The following is a 16,916-nucleotide window of genomic DNA, read 5'->3' on the forward strand; positions in this document are numbered from 1 at the left end:
GCTTCAAAAAACAAAGTGTTTCAACAGTGAACTTTACAGTCTTTAATCTCCACATTCTTAGGATGTGTGAGCACTAGTGCACTTGTGCCCACGTGGAAGTCAGAGGCAACCATCTTTAGTTCATTCTCTTCCCCCCAGCTTCTGAATGTGTACAGAGAAGTTTCTCTGAGCACTGTGGAGAGAAGCACCGACCCAGAACCTGTATCAGAGGGTGTGACTCAGGAGTGACAGCTGCCCAGGACCTTCCAGCTTTCACTGCCAGATTGCCACTGCAGGGGTAGCCAGCCTGTGGGATGGAGTCAGTTCCAAGTTCTCTGCTGCTCCAGTGTGCATGTGGCCATGGCTGGACTACTTAGTGAATATCACACAAAGTATTCTATAATACTAATAATATTAAAAACTATCACCTTATGCTCAGAAGTTGTTTTGTGTCTTTTATATACAGCCATATAGAATAGCATATATGTATAATATGTATATTGTTGGTGGTATAGAGAATGCCACCCTGTACAGGCTCCCCCTAGTCTGTCTCACTTTGATTTAGACACTTGTGAGTTATATACACAGGAATAAAGCTTCACACTCCTACTAGAGAGATCTGGACATTCTGTTTTTTTTTGTTCTGGGTACGGATACATAACAATGTTTTTATCCAAATCTCTAGATCAAGTAATTCCATGTTATGAGCAAATCATGCAGAGAAAAAGTTGCCCATGATTATATTAGTAGTCATGCCATTGGGCCATCTCACAATGTCTACGTTTATTTTCTAGTTCTGTGAGATGGAATCTTCTTCCCTCTACACATTAAGAACACACATGTGTGTGTGTGTCCCCACAGTTTCCACATCTACAGCATGGGATCCTCCTAAGTAGGAACCTGTTCTGACCATGCACCTGCTGTGTGCCCTTGGTTTTCCTCTACTCTGTGAACAATTCCTCTCCTGTCCAGGATGAGCATGCACAAGCCTTTGCTAGCAGGTGACCCGAACTCTGGGTCTCCTGCCTCCTGTCTCAGTAAGACTCTGCAACTGAGGGACCAGAACAGGACTCCTGGAACTCACTTACTCCTGCTTCCTCAGTCCTCACCCCTCTGTCCCTTCCTCCATGTCCAACATTGTGCCCAGTACCTGTCGTTGTCAATGATTCTCCTCAGAAAACATACAGGAGGAAGCAGCTGAGCATTATCAGCAGAATAGAGGGATTGGACATACACTCCCAGGTTGCAGATTTGTCCACATGTGCAGTAATGATTGGTAAGGCTAAAATGAAAAAAAAAAAGTTGAGTCTCTGAATAGGACTCAAATATGGACAAATCTTACCTCAGCTTCGCTATCCTCCGGAAATTCTATAACACACAGGGTTGCAACCACTTTATTGTGCAACAGGTATTTGTGTGGGTCCTCACTTGGAAGGGAAAAACCATGTCCCTGACCTCAACAGACTCATGTAAGAAAGGGAGCAGGGTAATGATGGGGCCTTATCTCTCCTGTTGGCAGAAGAGGAGCTGACCCGTGAGAGGGTGAAGGGAAGAAGAGAGATTGGTTGAGAAGAGGGCAACAGCATTCTAGACTGAGGAGAAGGCAGGGAGTAGGATGCTCAGTCTGTGAGAGTGGAGAGACACGAGGACAGTGACCAGTGTGAACACAGTGAGTGAGACAGGAGAGGATAAGGAGGGAAATCAGAGATGGAAAGAATTCATTAACGCAAAGACTCATGGGGAATACATCACATACACATGTACACACACACGCACAGATAGATACATGGACACAAATGCTCATGCACACAGGAATACACACAGACATACACACAACAGAGACATATACACAACACAGACAGACACACACAGAGAAAGTGAGGGAGATCGAGAGAGAGCAGATAGACCGACGGACAGACTCTCCACATCTGCAGAAAGATTTACCCCCCTCTTCCCAGTTACCTGTAGGCACCAGGTTTTCTTTACACTGCAACATAGACTCCTTAAACTTGTTCTTGAGTTCACCGTGTGAGGTCTGGTTTACGAAGTCATTCATATTTCTGATATCATCCACATCTCTTTTGTCCAGTTGTCTCCGGAATAGATGTGAAGCCTTTTCTTAGTGTCACCATGGAATATGATGCTTCCATTGAGGCGTACCTTCCAGGATCCCCTGAAACATCCATCTTCTGCACACCAGCCACACTTGATGCACTGCAGAGTCTGGGGCTCTGTGCACATTGGAAAGAGATCAGTCTCTGGTGTTGTTTAATCCTATCTGCCTACCTCCCCTTTTCCCATCCTTATCTGGCTTTATCCTCCACATTTTGCCCCTGATAATGGACCTCTTAGGTGGGACTAATACTGGTTCATTTTGTTTGTTCACACAAACAATGAATGTCCCCAACCTGTTACAAATTCTGTTCTTTCCTTCATGGGGCATCTGATATGTTCTTTTACTAATTTTGTAGCAGTGGGGATGGAACCTAGAGCCTCATGCATGCTAGGCAAGAACTCTTCCACTGAGCTACAGTCCCAGCTCTATGAAGCCATTTGAAACTTACCTGTAATTGCCTTATTCTTCCCCTGTATTTGGTACAGCATATCTTGCAAGTGATCAACTTGTCTTTTTAGACTGTGAAACTGTTTTTCACAGATCTCTGTGGCATTGAGTCTGTTCAGAAGAACACCAGTGGCATGACATTTATTATTTCTGCTCAGAAAGAAATGCTATGTCTTCACTTGGCCTTCGACTTCATAGCTCGGCAGTCCAGACACTGAGTTGCTAACACTGAAACTGCAGCAGAGAGTAGCAGTCTCTGTGGAAGAAACATTCAGTGCGGTTAGTGGAAGGAATCAAGGGACTCAGAGATGTTCTCTACCTTGGGATCTTCTGGAAAAGTGACTTGACAGGTTGGAGACCAGAAGGAATCCCTGACCAATCTTCACTGTGCTAAGTCTTGCTCATTCTCTCCTGCTCTTCATCTGGACGATCCACCTGTCTGTTATTATATAATCTTGTTAGCCCTGGCTACTGTCAGTCAAGGTGAGAAATTTAAGGCTGTCTATTCCACATATGTTTACTCTGGAGAGTCTCCAGAAGCTGCCCACATAGATTGTGAGGAGACAGGATGGTGTGTGAGGATGCTGGGTCACAGGGGAGCAGGGCAGGGGTGTTACTGAAGTTGCATGGAGACAGTTTTTCTTATCTGTACTTCCCCATCATCGATTGAACATCTATAACAAGTTTTAACTGTCAGTGTGATCCAGCCTAGAGTCTCCTAAGAAATGGGTCTATTAATCTCATCTAATGAGACTGTTTTTGATGGTGAATGATATAAGAATGCCTATATTAATGTGGACATTATCATTCTCTGGTCAAGTGGTCTCTGGATGGATAGGAAATCTAGCTATTCATGAGCTCGTGATCCAGACTGCAGCTACTATCCTTTTCTGTTCCCTGTTCCACCTTTCCAGCCAGGAAGTAAGTTCCTTGGCCATAGGTAAAGCTCTGTGGAATAGCAAGTGAGCCTGCCTCTGAGATCCTGTCCTGACTTCCCTCCATGGCAGACTACAACTTTGAGGAGGCATCTAATAAATCAGTTTCTCCCTTAAGTTCCTTTTGAGAAGAGTGTCTTATCACAGCAACAGAAGGGAACTAGAACAAGACAATGCCAGCTCTTCTGGACCTAATGTAGCATTCCAAGGATGATTTTCTGGAACTGGTCAGAGGATGGTCCTCACTACAAGAACAGCACCAATAGCAGAGAAAATCTAAGATGGTTAAATATGGTATTTAAAGAGTGGAGATAAAAAAAATCTCAGAGATATTCATGGTCTCAGATGAATGTAAAAGCAAACATTTCCGGGGAAATGTGAAGAGCCCATGCTGCACTGTGAGATGCTGGAGACCCTTGTTCAGAAGCATATTTAGAAAGACCAGAGTGCTGGACAGTGGTGGCACATGCCTTTAATCCCAGCACTTGGGAGGCAGGGGCAGGACGATTTCTTAGTTCGAAGCCAGCCTGGTCTACAAAGTGAGTTACAGGACAGCCAGGGCTACACAGAGAAACCTTGTCTCAACAAACAAAAACAAAAACAGAATGACCAGAGAGAAGGACATTAGCATGGTGAGAAACTCAGGGAGGGTGCTGATTGTTGAAGGCTGGGTGGGGTAGTAAGTATTTGCATCTCTAACCTGAAATCCCAGCAGTGTGGTACAGAAAATCCCATCATGTGCAGTGGTCAGGAGACAGTAACATCAAGGACAGTGGTCCTCTGATGTGTAAAGGGTACAACAACAGATGCCTGACTGATTAAGAGGACTATGGCTAACAGAACACAAGAGACTAAAAATAGATGGATGGTTAGTCCACACATTAGTGGCTGGATTTAAAATATTAAAGACAAAACAGATGGTAAAGAATCTTAGAGCTCCTGTCCTAGGACAACCCCAGGCTCCTGTGCTCATGGTGTGAAACTGAAGCATTGGAGTTAGAAAGGTGAAGCATCAGTTAGGGCACTTGTTGCCCTTGCAGAGGATCCAGGGTGATTCTCAGGAACAACACATGGTGGCTCTCCACTGCCTACAGCTTTAGTTCCAGGAGACCTGATGTCCTCTTTTGGCCTCCAAGGGTACCAGGGACATGTGTGCTGAACATGCATACATGCATACATATACACATACATACATACATACATACATACATACATACATACATACAAAACGCTCATATGTATAAATGAAATAAACCTTTTAAACTGAACCACCTCAAAGACAGATCCCAACTGACATCCTAGGAGGGCAGATCATGTCCCAATAAGCAGAGAGCACTCATCCCCACAGTATGTGAATTCTTTCTTTCTGAGTTGCTTCATTTACTGCTCTGTAACTTGGGTATGAACCCCTACACTCTAATATTAATGTGTGGTGTGTTATTTTGAATGAAACTCTACTCTATAGAGGAATACATTTGCCCGAAGTTGTAGAAGCTGGACGTTTCTACATGTTTGTTTAGGTTTAGGAGGTGTGGCCTTGCTGAAAAAAGTAAGTCACCAGTATGAACTGGCATTGTGTTGTTCTAGTGACATACGTGACAGACATTCCCATTTACTCATTTCTGGACCTTGCTTGAGGTTTAAGATGTTGTCTCCCAGATGGGCATTATCTCACATGGCTCTAATTCCAGCACTTGAGAGGTGGAGTCACGTGGTTTTTTATGGGTTTGAGGCAGGCTGGTCTACATAGTTCTAGATCAACCAGAACTGAACAGTGAGACTTTGCCTCCAAAACAAACGCAAGTAAAAATAGGTAGAGCCTCAACTTGCTACTGGAGCCACCATGTCTGCCTGCTGCAATGCTCCCCTGCTGTGAGATGATATTGTCCTTGTGAATTATAAGTCTTCTCAAACTCTTCCTTTTGTATGTTACCATGGTCATGTGTCTTATCACTGCAGTAGAAAGTAACTAATACCATTATCATATAAGTACTGGAGTGTTTATAGGCCAGAAAATCTGTGTTACACCTGCTACATTGTGTTCTTGATGGTTGAAAGCAGCCAGAGAGAAAGCATCTTTGAAAAGGAAGGGTACACATGCCGCAAGGGACCCATGAGCCAGGTAATCTGTCAGCCTGAGGTGCCAGTGCGAGAAAAATGTCCCTTGGCTGGAGTTCATGGCAGTTCCTAACTGGAGAATGACCTTTCTTGGGCAGAAGACACCATGACCCTCCTGCTGCAGAGAAAATGCTCTCCATTACAAAATGGCCCCTGCCATGGTATTGGACTCTGAGAGAGAGAAGTTTCTGGTTGTAGGCTATCAGGAAAGGCATCATGATCTGAACTCTTTCTCATTTCAGTATTAGGTGAACAGGTCATAGTCAGGCAAGATATACCAGAAATGTGACATTGCTGCAGGAACATAAGAAATCACTTGTGTGTTAAGATCGCTGTAGGAGGGAGAGACAAGTACATTTTTCTGACAGAACATCTCCTGCTCCCTAGAAGGCAGTAAATCTTATCTTGATAAAGTGACTAAGGTCAGTTCTCAAGTCAGCTGCCTCCTTTCCCTCAGCAAGCATCTGTGGCATCAAGGAGAGTTTTCTGTGTTCCATGGGAGCCTAGGAATCCACTGGGTAGCAATGGAGAAGTGAAGAGGCCTTAAACCCGGGGCTTCCTCCTGCCATTTCTAGATGACTCAGAAGACACAGGCAGTAGAGAACCCACTGCTGCCTGGGAAAGAAGCAGCTTTCACAGACCTCTTGAAGACACTCTGGGGGGATGGGCACCAATACTGGTCCATGCAAAAAAATTCTAATCTGGGTTAGAGGACGAATCGCTACACTTTCATCAGCTTGTTGTCCTCTGCCTCTGTCAAAGCAAATGCAGAATTGAGTAGATGATGCGGGGATATACAGCAAAGCTTGCCTAATGACAGTGAAGATTTAGTGTCTTCCATTTACACAAAAAAGAACCCTCTCCTGCCTACTGACTCCATTATCTGATGCCATTTACCTAGGATATATATTTCTTGGGACTAGGACCAAGGGCAGAAGCTTCCATAGGTTCCCACCAAGTACCATTGTCAGGCTCTTCCACAGAGGACAAGACTTTCCACCTCCACATTAGCTGAGGTCTACTCAGGCATCAGCACAGATATGCCTCATGGTGGACGAGGGTCTAAAGGACATTATTCTGTGGATGGACAAGTGGGGAAGGCTAGATGGGCAGGGAAGGGAGCCAAGCAGGCTGATGACTCATGAGCCATGTGGGCATTGAGGCTGAGCCTGCTGTCACTCACACACTGTAATCCCAGCTCTTGGTACCAAAGGAGAGAGGGTTTGTTTCAGATTCTCATGTGGTGATAGAGTGAGGCCTGCAAACAATATAAAACAGAACAAAAGAAGGGAGGAGGAAAAATAGTAAGACTGAGAGTGGTGGTGGCTACCTTTTCCCTGGAAGTCTCTACTGTTATCTGCTGCACAAATACCATGGGAAGTGGGAAGAAAGGTCGAGTACAAAGAGCTCCCTGAATGGTGGAGGGCTTGGGAGGAATCCCTTGGGATGGCAGTGTCTATAGCACAGGCTGCCTTAGGTCCAGGGACCTGTCTGAGACTGCCTCCTAGTTTTGCACTGCTCTCAAAATACCAATCCTGTTGCCTGGGTTTAGGCTTCCTACAGACCAGATGGTGCTGGAGGCTTCTCCATGTACTCCCTTCTGCTGCCTGAGTTCTTCATTCCTGCCCAGCCCCCACGCTGTAGCTTTTCTCTTAACTTCTTCAATCCACTGGAGCCTGGGTCTGGGAGAGCCAGGGTTCCTAGTCACTGTGGTGCTGGACTGAAGGCTGAAGGAAGCCCTGGAGCTTCTGGAACCCAGGCCTGAGAACTTCCTGACATAAGCCACATCCCTGTTCCTTGCACCAACCCTGCTCCATGTAGGCGCTGGGAACTCACCAGCCAGCAGCATGGTGGATCCACAGCTCAGTAGAATTAAAAGCTTCAGAATCAGAGAATGTTTGCTCTTGGTGACTGCTGCCTTGGCCATGTTTTCTTTCCACAAATGCTGTTGTTGCTGTTGTCAAGAAAATGGGGAAGTCCTTAGAGTCTCCCTGATGTAGCCCCAGGGCAGATTATGCAAGAGTTCCAGGCACCTGGCTGTGAATTCAGGCTTTCTGTGCTCTGACCAAGCATCCACCCAATCCACTTTTCCTCAAGTTTCTCTGGGGATTGCTTCTGTGCCTTGTGGCTTGGAAAGTCAATCCCTGTGAACTGTGGCCCCTCTCACACTGGGTCCTGTGGAGATTACAACTGTGAACCCAGTCCTGCGGACAACATCATTCAAAACTCCCATGCTTCACCCTCGGTCCCTTCTTCATCTCACTCACCTGCAGGGAATCTTGGCAACAGCTTCAGGAAAGGAGAAGAAAGTATTAAGTTGGTGACTTGAACAGGTGCCTCTGAAATGAGGGACCAGAGTTTGAATCATTTATTAGGGGCCACACCCACAGCCTTGAGTACCTCATGGAGTTCCCTTGGTCACCAAATGTTTGCTCCAGCCTCTTCCCCAGATTTTTCTCTACCTTCACATCACCCTCAGTCTACCTCTACACCCTCCCTTCTGGGATCCCTGGGACCCCCAGCCACTCTTCCTCACTTCCCACCGTGCTTCCCTTCCACTGTTTCATTTCTCCTCCATCACAGACTCATTTACCCTTCCCATCACACCATCCCTTTCTTCCTCCCCTCCTCCCTCTCCCAAACTCCCCACCCCCACTTCATCCCTACCCCCCTACCCATGCCTCACACAGTTACTGTCTTGTGGGAAAGGAAGGCTGGTGCTTTTCTACTTAGTTCTGTGACAGCACAACCTAAGACCTTGTAGAAAGTTCTGCAATCACAGTTTTCTTCCAATTAAAAGCAGTTTCTGAGGTCTGAAAAATGCTCAGAAGTTAAGAGCACCCCCTGCCTTTTTAAAAGACCCAGGTTGGACTTCCAGCACTGACAGAGCAGCTCTGTGACTGCTGCTCCTGGTGATTCCAGGCTGGCTTCTGGCCTCTGCACACATTGCACGCACATGTTGTAGAAACAGAAAAAACACTCATGCAGCTCATAATGTAGGCAGCTTAGTGCCAGCATCAGTGGCATCGTGAAGGGGTCCCTGGGGACCCTTCGAGGCACTGTGGGAACATTCAGATGAGTCCTGGCTAACCACTTCCACCAGCTGCTGGAGGACCAGTCAGACCAGTTCCACATCCTGCATGAGGAAAAGCTGCAGAGCTGGCAGCAGTTGCAATGCAAGCCTCACAGTGAGACAGTGGCAGCCACCAGGGCTGGGCACCATGAAGACAGGAACCCAGCTGTGGTCTCAGGACAGAAGCAGGGGGCAGGCGACCACAGGGAGTTGCAGAAGAAGCACAAGAGCCTGGCAGCTTCAGGTGCACAGCAGACAGACAACCCTGGGAGCCCAGAAGTGGACTCCTAGAAGAGGGGAGCGGCAGGGATGGAATGACACTGGGTGGGGGGCAGACATGGTGCTCCACAGAGCAGATGGAAGGTCCTACAGGGAAAACCTACCAGCCCTAATTCCCATACCATTCACCTGTTACTGCTCAATTCTGAGAAAATTCCTGAGTTGTGGATTAGACACTGTGCACCAGGGACATCGAGTCTGAAGCAGAGGAAGAAGTACTGGTTTTCAGTGGTGATTTCAGCTACCTCATGGTCTGTGTGTGCACACATTCTCACTTAGTATGTGTGAGCAGACTTAGCATTCAGGTGGTTGTTGAATATAATTGTGTTATCTAACTCACTAATCAAATGAAAAGGCTTCCTGATAAAGTGTATTTCTTTTCTCCCTCAACACTGTGTACTCTGAGCAGACTGACTTGTAACTCAAATTCATTTACTGACTGTGAACATGGGCTGCTCCCTCCCCTTGGCTGTGCCCCAGTTCCTGTGTTGTTAAGGCTTCTGGTGGAGGTTTAGGGTTAGAGACCCCCCCTTAGAGGCTCAATCACAGCAAACAGCTTGAGACCTAGGGCCACCCACCCACCACTCACCCACTGGCAGAACTAGGGAAGATTCACTGTATGTGTGAGGGACCAGCCAAGGTGATGGGCAGCTGTAGAGATGGAGGTTTGCCTGTTGAGCTTGCAATGGAACCTTGCTCCCAAGACCTGTGCTCTCCCCACTTGGCCACAAAGGCTGAGCTGGTGCTGAACTGGAACCCAGGTGCAATGAAGGTTGGTGTTGTGTTTCCTCTGAACTTTGTATAAACGCTGAACTGAACACTTGTCATCAAAATTGAAGCCCTAGACATAACTATTGGGTATGTTTAATGTGGGTGAGCACCTGCTTCCAACCCCATGTTTACTAAATGAATAAGTACAAAGTTAAAAATAAAACACTCCTACAATGAGATTTTAAAAAAAATACTGAAGCTGGGCAGTGGTAGTGCACGCCTTTAATCCCACTTGTGAGGCAGAGGCAGATAGATTTCTGAGTTTGAGGCCAATTCACTTGGACTACAGAGTGAATTTGAGGACAGCCAGGGCTACACAGAGAAACCCTGTCTCGATAAACCAAACGAAACCAAACCAAAAAAACGTTTTCTTTCTGTTCTAGAACAGGCATCTGCATGGAAAATGTTCAGACATCAGGCAGATCATGTGAGGATCTCTCTCTCTCTTTTTTTTGTTTTTGAGTCTATTTTGCAGATGCACTATATATTTGTAAAGGTGTGTGTGTGTGTGTGTGTGTGTGTGTGTGTGTGTGTGTGCTTACAGGACAGAGATTAACCTTTTGTTTGGGTCCACAGGTTCCATGTACCTTGTTTTAGGTCCCAGAGTCTTTCACTAGCCTCAGCTCTCTGTGTTGGTGATCATGTCTGCCCAGAGACCCAGATCTGAATCCCACATGTTCTAGACCTCACTGGGGAGACATGTCTCAAAAGGCTTCTGTTCTCTTGTTCTCTTAGAAGTTCTTCTTTATTGACTTTCCAAATCCTCTGTCTACAGTCCAGTGAATTTACCCACCACTGTTACATTAGGCCCTTGGGAGCAAATTTGTGAATCTGCTCTCAGTTGTGTGTGTGTGTGTGTATGTTTGTGTGTGTGTGTGTGTGTGTGTGGTGTGTGCATGTGTGTGGTGTGTGTGTGTGTGTGTGCATGTGTGTGGTGTGTGTGTGTTTGTGTGTTTGTGTGTGTGGTGTGTGTGTGTGTGCATGTGTGTGGTGTGTGTGTGTTTGTGTGTGTGCATGTGTGTGGTGTGTGTGTGTTTGTGTGTGTGTGCATGTGTGTGGTGTGTGTGTGTTTGTGTGTGTGTGCATGTGTGTGGTGTGTGTGTGTTTGTGTGTGTGTGTGCATGTGTGTGGTGTGTGTGTGTTTGTGTGTGTGTGTGTGTGCATGTGTGTGGTGTGTGTGTGTGTGTGTGTGTGCATGTGTGTGGTGTGTGTGTGGTGTGTGTGTGTGTGGTGTGTGTTTGTGTGTGTGTGTCAGATGAGTGAATATACAAGACAGAGATTAACTTTGTGTGAAGCTTAACAAGTACCTCCAACTGGTGGTTTATTCATTCCAGGAAAAGAACTCGAGATGTTCAGTGCTTGCCTGCACAGGATGACCTGCAGCTAATGACACCCACTGATGAGTCTGACAGGCCCCTGTGCAATGCAATCTCCTCACACACTGGCTTGGGAACTTTCAAGGAGGGCAGGACCAGAGCTTGACTGACCAACATAGATGTACAAATCCATGGCTTTCTGAACCTTAATCTTCCCACAAGACTCCAAGATGGACTTGGGGGTTCATTGGTTCTCATCCCTCTTCCCATTGTGTGGGATTGACCAATTGAATTCATTCACACACCCCCATATAAGAGACTGAAATAGACAGAGTCTGAGAGGGAAACACTGTCCTCACAGAACTCACCATTCCTTGCTTTGGGATCCCGTAAACAGCTGGATATTATCCCTTACACAGCTGGATAATGGCCCTTTTTGTTTTGCTTTGTTTGTTTTGGTTTTGCTTTTTTACTTTTCAAATGATATCCCACTTCCTGGTTAAGCCATCCACCAACCTGCTCATCCCATGCCATTCCCCCTCACCCACTCACCTTTCCCTCAATGAGGGTGCTTCTCCACCCATTCACCCCCTCACACCTCACTCCTCTAGCATCCCCCTACTCCTAGGCATCAAACCTCCCTCCCTTCCCCTTGATGTCAGATAAAGCCATCCTCTGCTACATATGTATCTGGAGTCTTGGATCCCTCCATGGCTCTTAGGTTGGTGGATTTCTCCCTGGGAGCTCTGAGTGGTCCAGTTCGTTGATATTATTCTTATGATGGGGTTGTAGTACCTTTTGGGCCATTCACTCCTTCCCCTAGCAATAGTCCAGTTTTCATTTCAATATCACATAGGGGATCAACTCTACGAAACTCTTCAAGTATAATTTCTATAAATAAAGATTTCATCAAATTTCAGGAAATATAGAAATATAATTAATTTTTTAATTAATATTTGCCATTGTTTTTTAATTAGAACACTTTCCCCTTCCCTTTACTCCCTCAGGAACTTCCCATGGACCCCTCTCTGACCTCTTTCACATTCATGGACTCTTTACCTGTCCATTGCTATTATATTAGTATATATAAATTTATATATACATATGTATTTCCAAGCAGAACCTGCTGAGTCTATGTAATGTCACTCATATGTGTGTTTCTAGGACTGACCAGTTGACACTGGACAACCAATTTGTGTGTTATTTTCTGTGCAGGGCCACCTCTCCTCCTCAAAGCATTGCCCATTTGCCTGTAGTTCTTTGTGAAGGTGCTCCCTTCACCTCAGCACTTTGGTGTGGACACTGGATTGCTCCTGGTTCAGTTCATATTAAGCCATCTGGTTTGTGAGTCTTCACCGGTGTAGCTTCTGAAGTAATTCACAGCAAAGTCCCTGATCCATAGGCTTTTAGACTCTTTATGTTTTTTGGTCTACAATGTGTTCTGAGCCTTAGGTGTAGGAGAGGTCTGTAGATGTACTCCTTGGTGATCTGAATATGTAGGCTCATAGGGATTTGCACTGTTAGGAAGTGTGGCCTTATTGGAGGAAGTGCGGCTTTGTTGGGGGCAGTGTAACACTGTGGGGGTGAGCACAACACAGTTCTTCAGAGACCTTTCTTCTGGCTGCCTGCAGAAGAGAAAGTCTTCTCTGGCTGAACTTAGGTCAAAATGAAGAACTCCCACCCAGTTCCTTCTCCAGCACCATATCAGCCTAGAGACTTTCATGATTCCTACCATGATGATAATAAACTGAACTTCTGAAAATGTAAGACAACCTAGAGGATTGTTTCCTTTATAAGAGTTGCCCTGGTTGTGATGTCCCTTCACAGCAATGGATATCCTAAGTAAAACAGGACTGGACTGCACAACTCTGCATAGGATTAGTTGTGGTTTTCTCTAGTGCTCTCTGTTGTAAAGAGAAGTTTCCTGATGAAGGTTAAAGTCTACAATACCTGTATATAAGGACAAAGTTCATAGATTGATGCTAGACATTATTCTGGTTTAGTAAAGTAGTGGTTGTAGATTCTCCTCCAAAAATCATGATTATACTAGCACAGAATAGTTAGCTAGGTTTCCAGAATCAGCCACTGGCTCCCTCTTGTTGAGCAAGACTCAAGTTCATTGAGACATCTACTGGCTACCACCAAGGTATTTGTGCCTCTAATGCACATTCAAGGGTACCATGCCATGCTGGTCACTGTTGTGGCTCATAGTTATGCTGTCTGGTGGGACTGTTGGTTCCTTCACTACTTGGAAACTTGTATGGTACCTTTGGTTCCATCAAAGTCCTCAGTGAGGAGGTTTTCAGGTCAGTTCCAGCTAAAAGGCTTCATGACCCCTGTCCAAACTGTATGGTGTCTTCAGCAATAGAGACCAAACTTCCAATTTTTTACTGGCAACAACAATAGTCTGGATGTTTTGGAAGTCTCTTAGTCAGCCCAACCAACAATTTGAAGAATTCATGTCTTACTTAGGGTTGCATCTGCTGGTAGGTAGCATATTGGGGAGAGTGCTATCAACTCATAGGAGAAAAGCTCATTATAAACATATACCTGTTTTCATATGCTGAAAGTGTGACTCCTTGTGGCTTTTTCAGCATCCACACTGTCATTTCTCCCTCCCTCCCTCCCTCCCTCCTTTTTCTTATTTCCCCATGGTATCAACTTTATCCTGCAATTCTCCTTTACCTCCTTCCCACCTTCTGTGTTTCCTCCTTCCCCTTCCCTATGGCGTACCTGCCGCCTTCCCATTTACCCGACCAGATCAACCTAACAATGTTTACAAACTATTTATTTACTCACTTATTTTTCTCTGATCTTGCCTACATTAATGTATGGGCGCCGTGTACATGCAGTGTGTAGAGGATTTAGACATCAGAACTGGAATGACAGACAGTTAGGGGCCAACTAGAGAATTGTGGGTTTTGAGCCTCCATCCTCTAGATGATCAACCCATTGTTGCAGAATATTCTTTCCAACTGAGACACATCTCAGATCTCATAATCAACTCTCTTAAGATATATTAATAAGCACACAATTAGGACCTAGTTGTGCCCAATCTTCCCTCAGGAACACTTTTTGACCCTCAGCATTTGAAGTCCTCTTATGTCATGGATCTTATTGGACTCTGAATCTCATTATCTGTCTCAGTGCTTAATCGCCCTGATAATCAAGGGCATGTGGAGTTCTGGGACACACAATCCTTTCAGCCACCTCATCACACTAATGTAGGAGATTGAGTCTTCTCCCATAGAACAAAAGATCACTAGAAACAGTCTGAATTGGGCCCTATCAAGTTTTCCCAAATTCATTTGCAGTCAAGCTACAAGGCCTGCCACTGTGGAGGCATCTGTCCATGTTAAGATGCTGCATCCACAGAAGCTCAACTGCTCTGCTCTTGGGAGTTTCTTGCAGATTTGTCCAGTCTATCACCATTTCAATTGCTGTGACTTGGGTACCATTGGCCCTTCCTTACCCACTGACACCAAGTGACCACTGGCTACTCCATGGTCCACATTGAGTTCAGTATGTATCACTGCAGACAGAACTGCTCTCCTGCTCTGATTCCTTGAAGTCCTTTTGATTCTACAGCAGTGACTTTTCTTGTCACCTTTTCTATTTGTGGTCTGGGAATGAAAAGGTGGGGCATTGTCTCAAAAATAGTTTCTGAGTATCATGCTATAGAGAACTACCCATGGTAACCTGGGCACTAATTTTAGACAGTCTGGCCAACCAGGGCTCAGGGCCCTCATTGCTGGTCCCTGTGCTAGGTTCCTGAGTCCGATCACCTCTACACCCCACCAGGCATCCGCACAGGCAGAGCAGTAGAACAACTGAGTGGAACAGCAGAGCCTGTGTGTAATGACTGAGTTTGGGGTCTCCCTCCCAGGCCTTGGCTCTTTTTTCAGAACCTGCAGGATCCTGGGGTGACTTGAACTGCCAAGAGACAGCAAAGCCCAAGTAGCTGTTGCAGGGTGCTGACTGCACTGGGTACCCTCGATCAGAAATCTGGGCTGTGTGTTCAAGCAGATCCTGACACCTACCTTTGCACATGGGACACCCAGTCTCTAATCCACATTCTGAGTTCCCAATTACTTTTCTAAGTCTCTCCTAGGACACTCCAATTCACCTGCCTCTGGTTTCCACTGTGGGAGTCCCTGATCCAAATGCCTTGTAGCACCAAAAAGGAATTTGGTATTCCAAGGTGTGTGCACTCTGCTCTCAGCCCTTCTCCTCCCTGTGTCTGATAGCTTTATGATAAAAGCAGCCTGGAGTTTGCAGCAGTGAAATGACATGACTAGTGATTGTTGCCTCTGAGTCACCACAGTGCCCTCCCCTCATGCACACTGGCTTGGAAACTTGTGGCCAAGAACTCACAGAGAAGTTAATGCTGACTGCTCTCTTGTTAGTGTTAACTTCTCTTTGGTGATGTGAATGCCCCCCTCCCCATCCCTAACCCCCAGTAAAACACATTGTAAACACAATTATCTCCATGGCAGATAAGCTCCATAGATTCTTCTCTAGACCCTGGTGGCCAAAGGCGTGATTTTAACTGTTTGAAATGCGGGTTGGCTGGGGTGTCTTGGTCATGTCCTGCTGATGGCCCAGACCACAGAAAGTTTTTGAAACTTGGTTCTGAGTTCAGGGCAATTCCTACTCCTTGATGTAGGGACGTTCCATCTTCTAGTTCCCCTTTCTCCGCATGTTTTCAGAGCAGCTCTGCAGCCCTTTCAGGCTGGTCCCTGCACCCTGCACACTGAGGTGTAGCCCTGCTCTTGTATCTAGTCTAGCTGCTTTGCGGGGTGGAGTCAGGAAGGAACACAGCTGCACATGGCATGTGCTCCTTAGCAAGTGAAGTTCTAAGCCCAGGAAAATGAAAAGCTCACGAACATGAGAATCGAGTGAAGATCAGGAAAAGGAAAAGAGCAGAAAGAGGAGTGCCAGGAAGGTGTTGACAGGGGAGGGCACTGGGCAGGCAGGGTGTGGTGACCTACAGAGAATCAGGAGCTCCAGGCTTCTGAGTGCATGATATGCAGATTCCTCAGGAGCACAGTCATGAGTCTTATTCCTGAGTGACTGATCCCCAGGATCAAACCTGGACCTAAGGTAGAGAAGAGAGGCAGTCAACCTGCCTGCAGTGTCCTTGCTTTTGTGGAGCCCCACCCCCACCCCAACACCCCCAGCTTCCTGCTGCCCACCAGGGATCCTTCCAGCACCTCTCTGGCTGTGGCTATCCATCTCCTCACCCCCACTTCCTCTATCTCACAGTTGTTAGCTGTCCAGTCAGGGAGAAAGAGAGAGAGAGAGAGAAAGAAACAGAGAGAAAGAAAGAAACGTTTGGAGAAGAGATAGGTACTGTCAAACACAATCCATGAATCAAGTTGTGAGGAGAGTTCTGAGAGCTTTTGAGGAAATTTTAAGAAACTAAGACAAACCTTCTACCTTGTGTTCCTCCTAAACCTGGGTCTGTTCATGGAATGATCTTTCATGCCCCTCCCAGGTGTAAACAGCGGTAGGTTTGCTCCAGATTACACATTGCTGCTTACTTGTGTGGCTAAGAAGTGTTTCCAAGCAGGGCGTCCCTGTGACTGTGTTCAGTCCTGTGAACTTTTCTCATGTGACCTTGCTTAACTCAAGGGTCTGATGCTTTGAATAAAGTTGGCTATTGCCTGAGACTTCAGTCTGCCTCATTTTATGCTCTGTTCCCCCTGCTTAAGGCCACCACCTAGAGTAACAAGTTCCACCTCAGTGGGACCTGAAATCTGCCACAACCTAGGAGAGTGAGGACCCTGCAGAAGCAGGTGAGTGAGAATAATGGAGCCAGAATCAGGGGAGGCTTTGCCTTACCTCACACTTGTGCACCATTTCTTAAAGGAAGGAGGAGT

General features: G+C 46.1%; 1 protein-coding gene and 1 pseudogene across 1 annotated transcript in view; both read right to left on the minus strand.

Moving 5' to 3' along the window:
* The window catches only part of LOC127674161 (UL16-binding protein 1-like), a 564,502-nt gene that overhangs the window by 31,352 nt on the left and 516,234 nt on the right, over positions 1-16,916 (minus strand). The window lies entirely within an intron of this gene.
* LOC127674165 (UL16-binding protein 2-like) lies at positions 1,152-7,522 on the minus strand (annotated as a pseudogene).

This window comes from Apodemus sylvaticus, chromosome 23 (genome assembly GCF_947179515.1).
Source record: "Apodemus sylvaticus chromosome 23, mApoSyl1.1, whole genome shotgun sequence".
In the NCBI taxonomy this organism is placed as follows: domain Eukaryota; kingdom Metazoa; phylum Chordata; class Mammalia; order Rodentia; family Muridae; genus Apodemus; species Apodemus sylvaticus.